Source organism: Marmota flaviventris, chromosome 6 (assembly GCF_047511675.1).
Source record: "Marmota flaviventris isolate mMarFla1 chromosome 6, mMarFla1.hap1, whole genome shotgun sequence".
NCBI lineage: Eukaryota > Metazoa > Chordata > Mammalia > Rodentia > Sciuridae > Marmota > Marmota flaviventris.
Genome location: NC_092503.1, coordinates 10,803,996 through 10,816,814, shown reverse-complemented (window position 1 = coordinate 10,816,814; position 12,819 = coordinate 10,803,996). Strand labels below are relative to the sequence as shown.

General features: G+C 40.7%; 1 long non-coding RNA gene across 1 annotated transcript in view; it reads right to left on the bottom strand.

The window, feature by feature from the left end:
* The window catches only part of LOC139706011 (uncharacterized), a 61,119-nt gene extending 49,323 nt beyond the window's left edge, over positions 1-11,796 (bottom strand). Inside the window, exons 1-2 of the long non-coding RNA XR_011707686.1 lie at positions 11,597-11,796; positions 8,352-8,582 (exon numbers count right to left, since the gene is read on the bottom strand). This is a non-coding gene — a long non-coding RNA (uncharacterized lncRNA). The remainder of the gene's footprint in view (positions 1-8,351; positions 8,583-11,596) is intronic.
* Positions 11,797-12,819: the final 1,023 nt, after the last annotated feature.

Here is a 12,819-nt window from a genome sequence, read left to right as displayed (position 1 = left end):
TTCTTTTCTAACAGAAGTATTTATCTTGATAACCTTTGCCATAAATACAACTTTGCATCCCACAAATGGGGATATTGTTTTTATATTTTCCATAGCAAACCATTTTCCAATTTCTTCTTTGATGCATGGGTTACTTAGAAGATTATTATTTGGTTTCCAAATATCCCAGGATTTTCCAGAGATCTTCCTATTTGTTGTTTCTTATTTTGATTCAATTGTGCTCAGAAAACCTACTCTGCATTACTTGAATCCTTTTAAATGTATTAAGACTTGTTTCATAGCCCGGAATATAGTATCTCTTGATAAATACTCAGTGTAGACTTGAAAATAATTAACATAATGTTGCTATTGGTCAGAGTTTTATAAATATCAATTTGGTGAAGTTGATAGTGTTATCTACATCTTCTGTGGTTTACTAATTTTCTATCTACTTGTTCTGTCAATTATTCAGAGAAGGAATATTGAAGCTACTGATGATAGTGATGGACTTGCTTGAAACTATAAGTTTCACTTCATGTATTCTGAAGTTCTGCTTTGGGTAAACTTGCATTCAGCACTTCACATCATCTTGATACAACAACCCATTCATGATTATGAAATGATCTTCTTCTTTGGCCCTTGTAATGGTTTTGCTTTGAAATAGATTTTGTCTCATAATAATATGCTCACTCCAGATTTCCTTTTATTGTTATATTGTTTATGATATTTACCTTATTTTTATCTTGGTAATCTATTGGGTCCTTATATTCAAAATGTTCCATGCAAGCAGCATCCCGTTGTATCCAGTCTGATAATACCCATGTGGTGTTCAGACCATTAACACTTAATATGATTTTTAATATTAAGTAAATAGTCTACCACTTTGGATTTGTTTTCTATTTGTTCTATGTGTTCCTTGTTCTCTGTCTCTCTTTGGATTATTTTTACAACCTTATTTGATGTCCTTCTTTCACTTATTGGCCATAGGTATAGTTTTAGCTTAGTGTTGGTTGCAGGGTTTATTGAAGATATTTTAATTTACCACAGTCTACCTAAAGCAATATTTCCCCATCCATGTATTTCATAAAAATCTCTCAATAAGCACACTTCAGTTTTTACCCTCATGCCTTTTTGCTAGTGTAGTGGAAGATTTCTTTTTATATACATTGTTATTACTTTTGCTTAAATGTTTCATTACATTTAAAGAGGTTTAAATAATAAGCAAAAGCATATGCTTACCCGGTCACTATTTCTGATGCTCTTCATTCCTTTGTAGGAATCCATATATTCGTCTGGTATTCTTCTGACTATAGGACTACCTTTAATATTTTTTACATGGTTCTGCCAGTGGTAAATTCCATCAGCTATTGTACATGCAAAGAGGGCTCTACCTTGCTTTTGTTTTTTAAAGATATTGTCAGTTTGGAAAGATGGTGCTCTACCGTCTTCATACCAGGTATCTAGGCCCCACAAAGCAGGACCTGAATCCAGAACAAGCCTCCAGTCGCGGGAAACAACGCAAGAATGAGACAATGGACATAAACACAGCCCAGCTGGGCAAACAGTGAGGGTTCAGGCTACAGGGACTTCCAGGGCAACCCCAGCACAGGCTCACCAAATCTATTGGCACTAAGGCAAAAAATGGAGATTGAGTCCCACGTGGAAATTGGAAAACAATTTCTGCCCTGTTGGACTCAGTCCTGGGCCTGTGAATGGAAACTATCTCCAAGTGGGAGGCATTTGGGGAACTGGAGGAAACACAGGGAACATGGCATGAGACTATTTCAGGACATGATGTGTACTTGAATGTTAAATTAAACAGAGTGTTAATGCCTTTCTTGGTACATTTCCAGCTCTCCATTGTATACGTGAAGTTTTTCCTGTGTAAGTAGAAGATGAATTTGCCCCCTACAATTTCTAATCAAGACCTCAGTATACTGAAAGAATAAATAAGAATATACTACACTGTCTGGTGTTATTTACCTGATTTATGCCTCAGTTCAGCTCTACTTAGTTACAGGCAATTCAACCTACAAGATATAAGCCAATATTTGAATTAAGTGAACAAAGCTGGTATCTCTATCAAACACTTCCTCCATCCAAGATGGTAAATAAATACTATAGATTTGCGGAGCGAAATTTCATGTATTTGAATGGTGTTGGACTATTCAACACCATCCTTTCATTTTTATTGGTGAGGATCTTGGTAATAATTTGCTGCCTGAGGTTCAAAAGAACTGAGCAAATCAATTTCATTTCTTTGGAAGTTGTTCTTGAGTTATTAAATTATTTTAAAGTTTAATTGTGTTCCAAAGAGCTATTTCTGTGCTATGATCCTATCAGAGTTCACAAGCATGTGGAAGGTTATCAGTCAGTCAGGAAATAGGTAAGGAAGAACAATGTTTCTTAGCAAGAGCAACTCAGGTTTTTGGGTGAATCCTAACCCTTAGCTTTAGGCCCAAGGCCAAGTAGAGAGGAGCTCTAGAGAGGGACTCTAAACAATACATAATATCTTATATATCTGTGCATGGCACATTTATATTTATGATACAGGATGCTAAGTTCTCTTCTTTTTTTTTTTTTTTATTTTTTTTAATTGCAGTACTGGGAATTGAACCCAGGGATTTACACATGTGGGGCAAGGGCTTTACCACTGACTTACATTCCCAGCCCTTTTTAAAATTTTAAGACAGAGTCTAAGTTTCCCAGATGGGCCTCAAATTGTCATCAGCTCAGCTGGGATTACAGGCATGTACTACTTCATCCAGCTCCTTATTCCTGTTCTTTCTCTTTTCTGCCTCTCCATGTTGTCTGAACTAGGGAGAGAGTAAGCCCTCATTGGATAAGAATCATGTCACAATTCTTCTAAGTCTATTCAAGTAACTAGGTACCTCTTAATTTACAACGTGAAACTTAAACCTTTTAAAAATTAGTGTTTGTCTTGAGAACAGAGGACTCAAATGAGGAACCCAACCAGGACCACTGAACTCTTCCATCCATAAACCAAAACAAAGACCCAAGCCCACTCAGGAGAACTGGACCATCCTAACCATCCAAGCCTAAAGCCCAAGTGCTAATTAAGCTATACTTTTGGCAACTCTAGTTTCTGTGAGTTTTCTTTTTTTTTTCTTTGTTAATGTCCATGAAATAGTCATTCCAAGTTATCTAGAGGAGAGTAAGTAAAAATAAAATATGTTGCTTGTGCATCTGATGTGATTTCTTTTATGATCATTTAGATAACAAATCTGACTAATAAATAACTAATAAATCTGAAGCCTCCCACAGCCTGGCCTCTGCATGGAATCTTAACAAAGACACAGAGCCCAGCGGCCAAAAAATAAACATTAAAAGGGAACTCTAGTCTTTTACTTATGTTTCTAGAACATCAAAAGCATCCTAATTAATAATATACAACACCACTACTCCACATTCCTTTCCCCTTCCCTCCATTCTCTTCTATGCAGCTTCCCATGGTCTACAATCCAAAACTAACCCCACAGTCCCTGCCACAGCCATCTGCGCCACACGCCGTCTTCTCATCCACACTCTTTACGAGCAGGTCAGCTTTGTCCTTCCTCCAACCTATGGGTCTCTGCAGCCCTCTCAGAAAAGATCCAAGAACCAGCCTAGGAAGGGTGTTGGGAAAGGGATACAGTTTAACAAAAATTAAAGACCATAAAAAAAAAAATTAATTTCCCTACCTGGTAGAGTTCAAATGTGTCCCCACAAATTTTTCTATTGGAAACTTAATCCCCAGGGCAACACTGTTGGGGAGACCGTGCTTTAAGAGGCCACAATGAATGGAATAAGGCCACTATTACAGGAGCTGGCTCAGGACTGGGGAGTGGGTTTGTTATCAATGCCTGTGATCTCCAAGCCCATTTTAGGATATGGCAAGAGGCTCCAAGGTGCCGAGCAGAGGCTGGTGTTGGGCCCTCGGACTTCCCAGTCTCCAGAACTGTGGGCCAAATAAGTTTCTTTTGCTTCTAAATTACCCAATCTGTGGTATTCTGTTCAAGCAACATGAGATAAACTAAGACACTCCCACACAGAATAAATAGAAGTCTAATCCCAGAGACGCAGGCATTTTGTAGAATTAGAATACCCCTGGCAGAGAATTACCTAGATATTTCAGTGTTATTGATATTTTGGTGGAATCACTACCTTAATTCCCCAATTCAAATCAATAATGGAACATGTCCCTCTGTGCCATAATTCACCTACTGATGCCTCTTTTGTCCCAGGAGACAGCAAACAAGAATGCACAATTCGCAAGCAAGTACTATTTTAAATATTTTTAATGGTTGGAAAAAAGTGGAAAGGAGAGTAGTATCCTGTGACCTATGGAAATTGTGTGCAGCTTGAATTTCAGTGTTCAAAACAAAAGTCACATTGGAACACAGCCACACCCCTTCATTCCCAGGCCGTCCCAGCCGCCTTTGCACTTGGATAGTGGGGGTGAGTGAAGATAGACCACAAGATCCCCAAATCCTGAGATGTTTACCATCTGGCCTTTTCTAGAAAAAGCTAGCTGACCCCTGCTGGTCTCATAACATCCTGTCTTATTTGGTTCAGGAATTTAGATTAGCATCTGCTTAATATTTAGACAGCAAAAGGTCACTGTAGGTAGCTAACATGAACTTTTCCATCCCATAAAAAGAAAGACACCACAGAATAATTTACCCTAAAAACCTTCAGGCCTCAAACTAGCAAGGTCTATGAGAAATGTAGTCCTGTGTGCTCACGGTACTATTTTTGTTTTTATTAAAACAGAAGCAAGGACATTTATAAATTACTATTACAACATATTTAGTTAACAGCTAGGCCAGAATTCATCTGCATGAATCACAGCCTCTACTACTTCAGTATCTTTCTTTCTGTTCATCACCACAGGTGTACAATTATTTTCTACTGAATAGTGTTTCTCTTCTACCCTTGAGGTGGCTGCCTGTGTGCAGAGCTGGTTCTTCTAGGACAGAAAAGGACCTGTAAGAAGTCGTCTGCTCTTCTTGCAGAAGAAAAGCACAATGGAGCTACTGAATACACTAGAAAAGTAAGAGATTCTGTTTACATTATGACACAGGAATGCTACATTATTTGCATCTTAAATTATAATTTTATTTCCTTCCTCACTTCAACTTACTTCTTCTGAGCTCTGAATGAATATCCCAGGGTCTGGTATTATTTCATGTGAAAGCCAGGGTTACTTCCCACACACCCCCCTTCCACTTCCTCTTGTCTCCTTAAGTCACTTGAAAACATTCAGTTACCCTGCCTTGGAGGAAAAAGTACTCTAAGAACTTCAAGGTTACCAAACGCAAAAGCTGTCTTTTATTTATTTCAGTCAGTAGACAGAGAGCACAGAACAGGAATTTCAGTTGTACAATCTGCCCGTGCTTAGAAGAAACATTGAAGGAAATAGCAATAGGATTTCTTAAGACATTAAAAAAAAAAAAATATTACTCAGTTAATAGCCCTATTTATACCAGCATAGCAGGCAGAAATGCACAGTTAAACTGATTTTTTAAAAAGGTAAACACAGCACATTGTTATTAATGCATTTGCAAAGCTAAAGCAATGGCGAGCACTAAGTGCCTGGTGGAGAGGGGAAGCATTTGAAGTTATCAAAGAAAAAAATCCCAAAGTAAAAGAAAAAGAAGCTCTAGTTTAAAGTATAGTTGAAGCTACTACTTTTAAATGGTGTGAGTTTTGACATCTTCGAAAGAGATAAAGAAAAAACCAAATGTTCAAGAGCTGAGAGCAGAAGGGGAAAGAATAATTGGTGTGATCTGAAGGATGAGTTGGAAAGTTCCAGGCGCCCAGCTTGGAGAGAGCAGTTACCCTAAACTGTTACCCAAGCCCCGAAGTACAAACCCTCCTTATCTCCAAGGTTGGCCATAACAGCTGGCACGTGCGTGTGCGCGCACACACACGCATATACACACACACACGCACACCCCTCTTGTCCTAACAATGCAAGTTAGTGTGGTAGATAAGAGATGGCAACGAGATCTGATGGGCAGGTGAGAAAAGCAGAAGTCAGGCCCTGACCTGACTGCCCACCACTCGGGTGATTTTAGCAGGCGCTGTGGACTGAATAGTGACCCCCCCCCAATTCTCATGTTGAAGCCCTGGACACCGTTGCTTAGACTGTGGCTCTATTTGGAGACAGGGCCTTTAAAGAATTTGAAGTTACAATGAGCCCTTTAGAGTAGACCTCAAACCAACCTGACCAGTGTCCTTGTAAGAGAAAATCTGGACACGCAAAAAGGCACAAGGGATGTGCACACATGGAGGGAAGACCCTTGAGGGCCCAGGGAGAAGGCAGCTGTGCTCAGAGGAGCCTGAGGAGAAGCCAAGGCCTGACACCTCCATCTTGGAATTCCAGCCTCCAGCACTGAGAGAAAACACACGTCTGCTGTGTCAGAACCCAGTCCTGCCTTGGCAGCTTTGAAAGACTAATGTCACGGTAACCTGGAGACATGCTCCCTAAAGGGGGGCATTGTTGTGACCAGCTGTATCCTCAGGTACTTGGACAGTCTCTGGCTTGCACTAAGCAGTCACAGAATGCCCGCGTGACGTAGGGAATAGACTCGCATCCTGGGCCTCTGCTTCCTGGTCCGGGACCTGGTCGGTATCACAGGGAACTCACATGCTTGTGTGCCTTTTATCCACCAAGAACCACACCAGGTCTTCCTCATTATCACCCATCACCACACAATGGTGTAAGGCTCACAATCACCCCAAACCTGTTTCATCATGATATGAAGAGAGGAAACCTGTTTGTCCCCATGAGGAAAATCAATTACCAATTATCATCTGGAAGGAATGCAGAATTCTGGGGTGGTAGGTATTTTAGAATGATCATGACTTTGTGTACTCTGAGTCTCAAGGGACACGCACTTTCAGGACACATAGTTGTCAACACACCTTAAAGCTGTCACCTGTGCTTTTTGACATGAGCATCTGAATGAACAATTACAGAACTGAGGCCATTGGAAATCTCCATAAGATAGGGGTTGTTGTCACAAATACTATTGTACCCAACTGTGTTTTTGTATAACTCTGGTAATAATGCAAAATTAATCTCTGTGTTATAGGTAACACTTCCTGTTGTGCTAAGAGGAAAGAAATCTCAATTCGGTAAGATAGGCATTTGTCACCATTCAAAATATGACCACAAAGAAAGGTGATGACAATCTAGTTGCTTCAGTGTTCTGAGACATACCGTTCATCATTTTAAAGAATTCATCTGTGTTCAATTCTGCATGAATAGCCCACCAATTCTTGGATTCTTCACATTTTTGTTGCTGAAAATTACTAAGGGTAACTGGAATTTAGGTCAAGGTTTAGAGGCAGTTCCATTTAGGTGAGGGCTCTTTGGTTGGGACCCGGCAAGAGATTCTGCCAACCACCAGGTGGCAGGAGGCCGTCTTCCACAGGAGGAGGGAGTTCAGTTGTGGGCTTTCTGTGACCAAAGGACTCACCTTAGAGCCTTGGGATGTGCAGCAAGGGAGCCTCTGGAGAGACCTCCCGGGGAAGCTTCTCCTGCTGAGAAAGCACTGAAAACCTTAAGTCAGAAGAGGGATTACAAATTCAAGGCCACGGCACATAGTGAACTGCATAGTGCACCTTTCATGTTGACAGCACTCTCTGGAGTTGTGAGGTACACAACATGTATAGTTGTACAGGGTGGCCTAGAATCCCATTTCCTAAGAAAACTGGTCCTGGGGGGTAGGGAAATGAAGCATGAGCACTGTGACATTGTGGTGGTACACTGGGTGGTACTTCCCCTCGTATGCATGGATTGAGGGAAATTTAAGTCACTTGGGTGCAGGGTTTTCAGAAGCTGCTTAGGCTGAGCAACATTCTCAGCTCCAATATCTCTGAAATGAACTGTCCATGGTCAGGATGCTTTCCTGCAGGAGACTGACCTGGCATCTGATGTCAACCCAGGGCAGACACTAAGAACATCCAAGAGGACTGAGCAGGAAAGCCAATGTTTGAAAACCAAGAAAGTCTGGAAGCTTTCTCCAGTGTTACAAGAAGTTGGAACAGACCTTGCTAACTGCTGTATTGTTTTCCCTCCCTGCATCCTGCGTGCTAAGTCTTCCCATTGCAATCACACAGATGAAGAAGCCAGGGCTGAGCTTTGCTGAGCGGGTGCTTTTGTATCATTTGCCCAAAACCACACAGTGAAGAAATCATGAAGTCTACTTTGGACCTTGAGCTCTCTGGCTCCGTTTTCCTCTTCCTTTCCATCCTGCTATTCCACTTCCTCGTGTATATCAAACTAGATTTTGATTCATTTAACGGTGACTTTGATTTTGATGCATTAATAAGAGCTGAGATTAACTGGGCCCAAAGCTTACCTTTATCTCTTTCTGGTTTATTCACCATCTGCTGGTAAGTTAGGTCTCCCCTGTCTCCACCACCATCCCTTCTAGTGCAGCCAAGCTCCATTGGGTTTTCAACCAGAGTGCATCTGAAGTTTGTCCTCAATCCCATTAAAAGTTCCTGTTCTGTCTTCTGACTTCAGCAACGTCTAAGACTGGAATATTAGCAGCTCCAATTGCTTTTCTTCTCCTTCCAGGTCACAGTAACTATCACAACAACAATAATAACAGTGTTTTTGACATGAACCCTTTTTACCTGTAAGTATTCAAAACCACTTTGACTTAAGTGGTTGAAAGAACTCTGAATTGCCAAGGTTTAAATAAAATTTAGAAGAAAAAAAATAGCAGAAGAAACCATCTTAATTTAACATACAAAGAGCTATATTTCAGTTCTGCCCAATTAGCAGTGTTCAATATTATTAAAATCTGTTGACAAAAAAGTAGCAGATGCTCCATTTTCCTTGATGTTAATTAATGAAGTTTTTACCTCCAAAAAATTCAGAGAAACCGGATCTTTTATAATCAAATAGCTTTCGCCTACACAAAATCTACGTCTGGAAAAACATGCAAGTGTGTCAATATTCAAAAAAGGATAATTACCCTTTGAGTTCCCTAGATCTCATTTCTCTCTTAGTGTTCCAACCGCAATATGCACCAGTTTCTACCAAGATAAACAGTGATAATAATTACATGGTGGAAATTATTAGATCTCTCTGGCTGACTCTTTACAGCAGGAATGGCTCATTGACACCACCATAAAATTAGATTATAATGATCCTGACAAGGTACTCCACCAATTTTCAACCTATAGAGAATAGTTTTTGGAAATGTTGATTTTCTAAATTCTTTATTTTATATATATTTTTGAACATATACAAAAATAGAATAATGTAGTGAACAATCAATTGTCTATTATGCAGTTTCCACAATGATCACCCCTTGGACATTCTTACCCCACCTACTACCCTATCCTCACACTGTATCACTTCATGCGTAAAGTATTTCAGTGTGGATCATTAAAGAGGATTCTTTATTAAACATGAACAAAACAGTTCCATTGTACCATGCAAAAAAAGACACCAATTTATTAATATTAATATATGAATTTCCCTGATTAGCCCTTATTTGGGGAGGGCTATTTGGTTCCTTTGAATCAACTGCCAAACAACATTTATAGATTACATTTGGTTGACATAAACTATGCCCAAATCTTCCTAGTCTACAATAAACATTTATTTCTTGCTCATATTGTATCACTGCTGACCTGGCTCAGCTGAGCATGACTAGGCTGGGCTCCATGTGACCTCTATTCCTAGAAGCCTGGCTGACAGGGCAAGAGTAACCATTGTTCTCAGGGTAGAGGGAGGAGCAAGGAGATAGAGCCAAACCAGGCAAGGTCACTGGAAAATTCTGCTGGGACTTCATGCATGAATCTTGGACTTAATGACCAGAGTGATTCCATGACTAAGTCCAAATTCATTTTGGCTCCCAAATCAATGCCAAGGTTTTCTGCTCTGTTGAAAGTGGGGAGAGGAGGTTTCTGTGGCCCATTAAAGATTATACTATGACCTAATGCATGAGATACAGAACAAAGGTTCCCAGTTCATTTACATCAATAGAGGTGCATCTCCATCAGCCTCTTGTACCCCATCCATTTAAAACTAAAGTATAAAAACTGGAAGTATGAGACCTGGATTTCTCCACCCCAATATATAATAGAGAGGAGCTTCAGCCTCATGTCGCCACTCACAGGCTTCCAGTACTCATCCATTTGACCTTGACTCATTACTGGAGCTGATCAGGATGCTAGCAAATGCTATGAAAATAAACAGTGGTTTCTGCAGAAAACCCTCAGATTAAACCAAGTGAAAAGTTGTTGGTCACAGATCTACTCAGACACAGCAATTGGTAGCATGCACATAGGTCTCAAAGATAGACACAGAAGCAGCATTTCTCAAATTTACTTGCTCACAGAATTCTGTTTTCAGAGCATCTTAAGGAAGCAGGGTTCTGAGGAAAGTCTTTGGGAAACATTAGTCAGTGCGGTGATGTTCTATCTCTGCAGTTTGTGATGATTCCTGAAGAGTCCAGTGCCTTCCTGAATGTGATATTAGTACCACCAACAATCTGCTGCACTATTTGAGCTGCTTTTCAAAGCCTTCTGATGCCTGAGCCCTCCTCAGAGTCAAGATTCAGATTTAATTGGTAAGCATGGGTTCAGGGTTCAGGCATGGTCTAAAAGTCCTCCAGGTTATTCAAATTGTGCCTTGACCTAAAAACAATATCTATTCCTTCTACATTTGCTGCATGCTATAGGTGTGATTCTATATTTTATCCACTCTGGTGTCCTCATGCCCACACTCAGAAGATAACTTCTCCATGTTTGCATTCCTTACTTAAACCAAATGGCTTTCAACCCCCTCAGGGCTTATAATATTGCTTCTAAAAACAGCTGATCATCAAAATTAGATCAATTTGAAAAAAATTTATATTCCTGGACCTCAATTCCAAACATTCTGATTCAATTGGTTTATGGTAAGACACCAGGAAATCTGTTTTGTTTTGTTCTGGTTTTTTCTGATTCATTTTTTTGCAAAGTTCTCCAAGCAATTTATCGTGATTGGATAGTTTTGGGAACCACCCAACAGGATTCCATCCTGGCCTGGCTGAGATTACTAAAAGGCAAAATAACTCCAACCCTGGTCATTTCAGACACGGAAGCATCACAGTTTTAAGCCTATGGACTCCATCCGCATGAATCTGAAGTTCTAAAAATTCCAAGTGCTACCCTTGTCAGGATAATATCATGTCCATCATGAGCTCTGGTACTTCAGGATAACTTTTAACATCAAAGGCCTGATATTTTGTGAAATTTAAGGGGGAAAAAATAAAGGCACAGAGGTGATACCCTTCCTATCTCCTTTTTCTTGTTAATAATTATACAAATGTTAAACCAGTTCTGACTTAGAAGATATTTAATTCAGGGAACTAATTGATTTGGGGAATTTATGGGCCCCGGTCCATACATAAGAACAGACATAACACCAATAGTTGCAGTTTCTTTAGGAAGAGTGACCCAACTGATAAGAACCAAATTCCTAAGAGGATTGAGGTCAAACTGGGGAACAGGTCAGGAAGAGTTTCCCCGAGCAATTGATATTTGAGGTGAGTTGAAACACGTGCAAGAACTAGCTGGATGAGGGAATAACAGGGGTGCTTACCTGATAGAGGAGCTGTGAAGATTCAACTGTGTGTTTAGGATAGAACTTAAAACAGTGCAGGTCACAGGCGAAGTCCTCGAGTCATGCTGGCTAGTGCATCCATATTTGTCCTGTGTGATATTAGAATGAATGGGGAAAGATGCAAATGTATGATCCAAACATCATTTTCATGAAGGTCTCCAATCAAAACTCCAGAGAATGATGCTATTAAAAATAAAAACAAAGTGTGCCACACTGAAAATCAGGACAGGAAAGTCACCGTCTATGCAGTTTTGTTTTGTTTTTTTTTTTAAATTGAACTTTTTAAATTTTTTTTCCCACAGAATGACATGTCTGTGTGAGTTCAGATCTGATGCGTGGCATGAAAATGACATTTGATGTGCCTGTGATCTCCTCGGCCCGGAGAATGCGAGTTAGTGTTGGAGCCAGCGTGCAGTTGGGTCTTTTCCTGCCTGATTCAGGAGGGGAAAGAGGAAAGAGGCTAGGGCTGTTTGTGCACAGGCAGCAATTATCCTCTGAAACCCAGGGCCTGACAGTCGCTGCTCCTGGGCAATCGACACTGCTTCCTGCCGCTGGCTGCTTAATGCTGCAGAGGTGATGGGACCTGAAGGGAGCGCGCGAACAGGTGGTAATTATGACTGACACAGTGTCGGCTCGCGCAGACATGCAGCCGCGGAACAAAACACCGCAGTTAGCTAACAAGAGATCGGGGAAGGCTTTCTCGCTGGCACTGTGTCTCCTGTCTGACACTTCTGAAATTGGAGGGAGGGAGGGAGGCATTGTCAGCCTGGGTATTCAGAGGTATAATAGGCCAGCTGAGTTGAAGGGAGAATGTTTAACATTTGTTCCTTTAGCCGCGATTATATCAGCCACTGTTTTCATGTTGATTTGTCCACCGGCGCTCTGGGCTGGCAATTTTTCCCTTTTGAAAACGTGTCCTTTGGATTCTGTCTTTGATACAGTGCAGCTTTCATGCACACCCTACATTCTGAGCAATTTTCAAACTGTTGGTGGATTTCTCGATATTGCAGCTCAGCCTATATACAAAAGAGGTTTCACAATATAGACCATCTTTTTCTGCCTCGGCCTCAAAGGTCTTGTGGATAGACGTTGTCCCTTTCTAAAGATAAGCCAAAGAAATATGGGGGCATGTTCTCCCATCAATACTGCAGTCGGTTCCTATGAAGTTAGTGGGTGTCGCCTCAAAGCACGTGGACAAGCAT